We start from the raw sequence: 6,115 nt of genomic DNA on the forward strand, positions 1-6,115 counted from the left end.
TCTGGGTAGGGCAGCTGAATTACTCTTCGCGTCCGCGATGTCTCTCTCGCGTTCGCGAAAGTGTGGAACCTCGAAGCTACGCATTCGCGACATGGTCCTCGCGTTCGCGAAGAAGAGCTGGAGGCAGGCGAGATTTCGTGCTTCGCGTTCGTGATGGAGATCCCGCATTCGCGAAGGGTCAAGCTGAGTGGTATTCGCGTTCGCGACATGTTCATCGCGTTCGCGACATGTTCATCGCATTCGCGATGGAGGATTTTTGGGCCGAAGTAAATTGTACTTCGCGAACGCGAGGGTGTGGCCGCGTTCGCGAAGAAGGACGCGTGTGGGCAGTATTAAAGTTTCCAAAACGGGGGTTATGCCATTTTTATCAAAAACTTGAGTTGGGAGCTCGGATTTTGGACGAGGGATTGAGAAATTTTCAGAGATATCGATTGAATAATGATTCTTAACTCCTTTATGGTTATATTCCACTAATCTATGCTTGAATTCATCGTTTAATTTCGGATTTGGGGTGAGAAATTGAGAAAAGTTCTTAGGCCGATTTTGGGGGTTTTGATCGAGATTTTGATATCGGATTTGAACAATTTTGGTACGAGTAAACTCGGGAGTGAATGGGTATTCGTATTTTGTGATTTTTACTCGATTCCGAGAGGTGGGTCCCACGGGCGATTTTTGAGTAAATTTTGGAATTTTTGTTAAAATGTTGATTTCATTAATTAGATGAGTCTATTATGGTTGTATTTAAGATATGTAATTGCTTTTGGCTAGATTTGGCTCATTCGGAGCCGAATATTCGTGGGAAAGGCATTGTGACCGATTGATTGAGCTTGGTTCGAGGTAAGTGGCTTGCTTAACTTTGTGTGGAGGAAATTCCCTTAAGATTTGGAACTATTGTGCTATGTGAGCGCCGTGTACGTGAGGTGACGAGTACGTACACGGGCTAGTTGTGGGAAACCCGATTTTCTTACTGAGCAGCAACATGTTTTCCTTTTATTTTGAGTTATACCATTTTAATGAGTACTAATCTATTTTCAGTTCTTAATTGAGTTATTCCAATATGTGTAGCTATCATGTTTAGTCTAATACAACTTGTCTACGTATTTTAATTATTTATGTGAATTATGTGCAGCATGCTTAATGAATTTCATGCTTCTTCCCTGACTAGTACTTAGTCTAAATTGTAAGAATTTCGTGATGTAGTTGTATTTCTATCATTCGCGCTGCATATTTATTTTGGGACTACGGAATGGTATTCCGGGAGATTCCTCTGTACTGCACATTTACTTTGGGACTACAGAACGGTATTCCGGGAGATTTCCTGCACATTTACTTTGGGACTACGGAACGGTATTTCAGGAGATCCCCCTGCACATTTATTTTGAAACTACGGAACGGTATTCCGGGAGATCCCCTGCACATTTACGTTTGGGACTACGGGACGGTATCTCAGGAGATCCACTGTTGTGTTTCTGTGTACTAAGTTGTTACCTTCTATGATTTCATTTTTGTTAAATTTCAACTTTTATTTTATTGCGATATTACATTCTATATTGTTTTATTATATATTTACCAGTGGGGCCTTGACCTGACCTCGTCACTACTCGACCGAGGTTAGGCTTGGCACTTACTGGGTACCGATTGTGGTGTACTAATGCTACTCTCTGCACATATTTTTCTTGTGCAGATCGAGGTGTACTTTATCAGCCGCCCGCACTATCAGTGAGCCGGGACAGCTTTGGAGATTTCAAGGTATATCTGCCGCGTCCGTAAACTTTGGAGTCCCCTTCTACTCTTTCTCATGTCCATTGTCTTCTGTATTTTTCTATTTTTCTTTGTTAGATTGTGATGTATAGAGACACTAGATTTTTCCTTCTGTAGTTTGTGATTCACGATGTTCCGGGTTTGGGATTTGTTGAATATTTTTGAATAGTTGGTTAAATTTATATTTTTATTTTATTATTCCGTAAATGTTAGGCTTACCTAGTTGTAGAGACTAGGTGCAATCACGACATCACACGGAGGGGAAATTGGGTCGTGACAAGATGTGACATTATAGTATTTCTTTAGGAATTTCTAGCTATCGAGGTGTCTAGTATTAACTAATCCAATTCACTTAATCCAACAGTGTAATGCAATTCATTTGACTGCAATACATAAAGCTTATTAGAAACAAGACACTTATTCATATTTAACGAGTCTCCTACATTCATGGCCGCCTCTACATATGCGGACCATCCCTAAGATGCATTCGAAACATAAAACCTAGATACATAAAACAGTCTCTAACTCACACACAATTAGTTAAAACAGTCTCTAACTCACACACGATAGTGTGTGTTTATTATTGATAAACGCTAGCTTAATTAGAAGCGACACTCGGTAGGGCGCATGTTGCACATACGGGGAAGGTAACGAGCTCTCTCCATCATACGCTCCGACTCTTGGCCTCGGCTGCCGCGCTCCTGCATCATCATCCTCCTAAGGGCTTCGCACCGGCATTGGGTGTCAAAGTTCCTCAATTGCTCGCAGCATTGTTGTAAATGTTCCTGCTCTTGGTTGCTCTCGTCGTCGTCTGTCACCATGCTTAGCTCTTCGCCGTATAATTGGCCGCCTCGTGAAAGGTACATCCTGCAGTGGTTCAGCCTCTGCCTCTGCATCTGTATAAGATAAATAGAAACAAAAAATAGGACCCCTGAGAGTTTATAGAGTTCGACAGAATGCTATTCATATTATAAAAAAAGACAAGAATGGGTTGCTCTAGTGGCGAGCACCCTCTACTTTCAACCAAGAGGTTGTGAGTTCGAGTCACCCCAAAAGCAAGGTGGGGAGTTCTTGGAGGGATGGAGCCGAGGTTCTATCGAAAACAGTAGGTCTGCGTACACACTACTCTCCCCAAACTCCATTAGTAGAATTATACTGGGTTGTCTCCCCAAACCCCACTAGTGAAATTATACTCTCGACAAAAAGAACAAAAATCAAACCTTTTAGTAGTAGTAGTAGTAGTAGATATATATAGCCTTCACATGCATTAACTTTTGCCTTTTCGGCAATCCCCCACTTCACATATATATTATATATAGATTACCTGCTCTTGGCACCTTTGAGACCCCTGATTCTCGACTACGTCATCTTCCATCACGGTAGTGGTGACGGTGAACCTGTTGGCACTTGCAACGGCTACCAAGCACAAGAGAAGAGCTGCAACAACGGTCAGTTTCGCCATGGCAGTAGTGAGATATCGATCGATGTGTAACTTTTTTTGTGATAGAGAATGTGAATTGCTAGTGCTTATGACGGTGAAATACTCGGTTGTAGGGGTATTTATAGCGCAGTCGATGGTTTGCATGGAAAGTACGTGTTGAATGTCACTGCTAAAGGCAGATAGAAACATTTTGCATGAGAGGAAGACGTGGCCGGCAGCACCAACCATACACTTCGCCACGTTTATAATTACATGCAAATGCTACCGAAAAGAGCACTTTGTTTGAACACACAAAGTAAATGCTCATTCTGATTTTTTGCAGTCTATATATAGCCATCTTTGTCTTCTTCTGTGAGGAGAGAGTGACTACTGAATGACTTGGTTTGTTGGAGATCATCCATCAGTAAGTAATTGTCACATGTAGGATTGTATACATAAATTATACTGCTAATGATATTCTATTTCAAATGGCCAAATTAGATGATATATAATTGATCTCTATCGCAATATCATTATTAAATCTCATCCCTTATTAAATCAAATGACGAGATTCTTTATCTGAAAATTAAAGGGGGAATTGACCAAATTTGTCCGTGTATTATTCAAAATTGAGCAACTTTGATTTGTTCTTGTACTCCTATTATTTAAAATTGGGCAACTTTCATCTCCATTAAAAAACTTCTAGAAGAATTTGGACATGTGAAATCCACTCATTTCATGCTAGAGCTCAAATACTCACAATTTGCTAACAACAAGGATATGAATTATGGACCAAAAATGAAATAGAAAATAAAATTGCTCAATTTTAGACCGTACATAGGTAAATCTAAACCTTTTCCCTTTAAAAAGGTTAAATATATCTTCTCCTTTTTTTTTTTAGGCAAGACCCCTACCATGTTTATTCATAAGCAAAAAAGTACAGAAGAGGGGGACATGGACCTTACCTCTTCCTACAATAAAGACTGATTTAAACCATCTTTCAATTTGTAATGAAGGTTAAATATATCTAAATTTTATTTTATAAATGATCACACCCAACTCTAGTCCTAAAAAGGATAAGCGGTCGCTGCAAATATAATCCGGTCTAAAAGTCTGGAGTCGAATCCCACAAAAAACTAAGGCTTAGCTACAATGGTTCAGTATTGCTAAGAAATACAAGCTCAAATAATTTCCTAGTTATAAAGATTGTAATTTTTATTTTAAACTAAGTAACTAACGAATACAAAAACTAGTAAAATTATCAACTAACAAGACTAAGGAGATCTAGAGTTATGATTTCCTCAATTGTCGGAATTCTTCCCGTTACCTTTTAAATAATTTTGCCTAAGTATTCTCTACCGATCATGAGTACTTCGGGTGTCGTAATTCTCTTCCGAGCAACTACAACAATTTACTAGACATATTCTTCCGAACTACGCTAGCTGGCACTAATTCATCGCTCACTAAGATCGCACCAAGGTTTCCTTATTCCTAATCCCACCTTTAAACCCTCCGTATTTACTCCTCACATACGTTAGGAGTGATGTTGTTCAACAACTACCTAAATATATACCTTTTTTCAAGCAATACATATTAAATAGGTACAGTCAATTGATGGCCATTCAATCAACAACAATAAACACGTAGTTGAACAAGTAGAGAAATCCAACGGCTAAATTATATAAACACATAATAAGAATTCATCCTACAAAAGGTTCCATCAAAACTCTAGATAACAAATTAGTTATTCATAATAGTATGCAAAACTACAATACTAGAATTTATAACCAATAATTAAAATAGGAAAAGGGAAGTGAAAAACTCGTAGAAGAATTCTACGCCTTGCTCCTAGTATTTTCTTGCCTCCTTCAATCGATAATCCTCTCTAAAAACGTACAATCCTCGTTCAAAAGTGAGTTTAAGACTATTTATATGTGATAGGGTTTGCATGGGTAAGTGCTTCTCTTTTTCTTTTCCTTCTAGGTCTCCCGTGCACTTCCGTGCCTTTTTGCCATACTCCGCTATTTTTTTTCTCAAGCTTTTCCTCATCTAGCTCGTTCACTTTCTCGTATGCACGCGAGAATGAACAAGCAAAGTTCTTCTTTTGCTCATTTTTTGTCCAACTTGCTCCTACGCATAAGAATGCACGTAATGAGTATAATTTACTACAAAAACTCATGTAACCCACCGTAACCACACAAGTTATGAGATGAAAGTACATCGAAAAATATATATTTTTGGCCGTTTATCAACACCCCACACTTAAACTCTTGCTCGTCCTCGAGCAACTTTCAAAATTAAACACAATGGCAAGAAACACATTTTCAAAATATACTCAAGCATCATACAAATGATAATGGCTTATACCAATACTTAGAACTCAACATAAGAACTTTTGACATCTTTCTTCAAAAGTAGACCCATGCCAAGACTATTTAAAATATTTGTGCGACTTCTTCTAATATCCTAACCTCAAGAGATGACTCTAATACATTCCTTACTATGACTCACTTATTGTGTCAACTCAAAATGCGTGGACTTTACTAATCCTTTGTAAATCATGTACCCTCACCATAAACCAAAGAGAGAAATTAGTCCACACACTCAAATATGCATTCAAGTATAATTTAAGGACTTACAAATCGAAAGAATTCGCTCACTCTCTCAAAGAAATTCATGTGCATCCCGAGGTCATTCCATAGGCTTGCCCGTAGTATATGTCTCTACTAATTTAAGCTTACGAAGTCTAGGATCAATTAGGTCTTTCCAGGTTGTAATGTAGGCTAAGGGATGTGTAGGATATATTTGGGTATAGTGACTAACCCTCCTAAGCACTTTAATACACTACATTTAACTTTCAAATACATACACTTCATGACCAATTCAAGCAATGCCACGAAATCATATACAATTTGGCCCTTCTTCTTTAAGCAC

General features: G+C 38.6%; 1 long non-coding RNA gene across 1 annotated transcript; it reads right to left on the minus strand.

Annotated features, from left to right (window-relative positions):
- Positions 1–2,160: 2,160 nt before the first annotated feature.
- Positions 2,161–3,473, minus strand: LOC104085907 (uncharacterized). The gene is made up of 2 exons (XR_011415181.1): positions 3,086–3,473; positions 2,161–2,657 (listed from the first exon to the last, which is right to left on the minus strand). It is a non-coding gene; the product is annotated as an uncharacterized lncRNA (long non-coding RNA).
- Between the last annotated feature and the right edge of the window lie 2,642 nt (positions 3,474–6,115).

This window comes from Nicotiana tomentosiformis, chromosome 3, assembly GCF_000390325.3.
Source record: "Nicotiana tomentosiformis chromosome 3, ASM39032v3, whole genome shotgun sequence".
NCBI classification, from domain to species: Eukaryota; Viridiplantae; Streptophyta; class Magnoliopsida; order Solanales; family Solanaceae; genus Nicotiana; species Nicotiana tomentosiformis.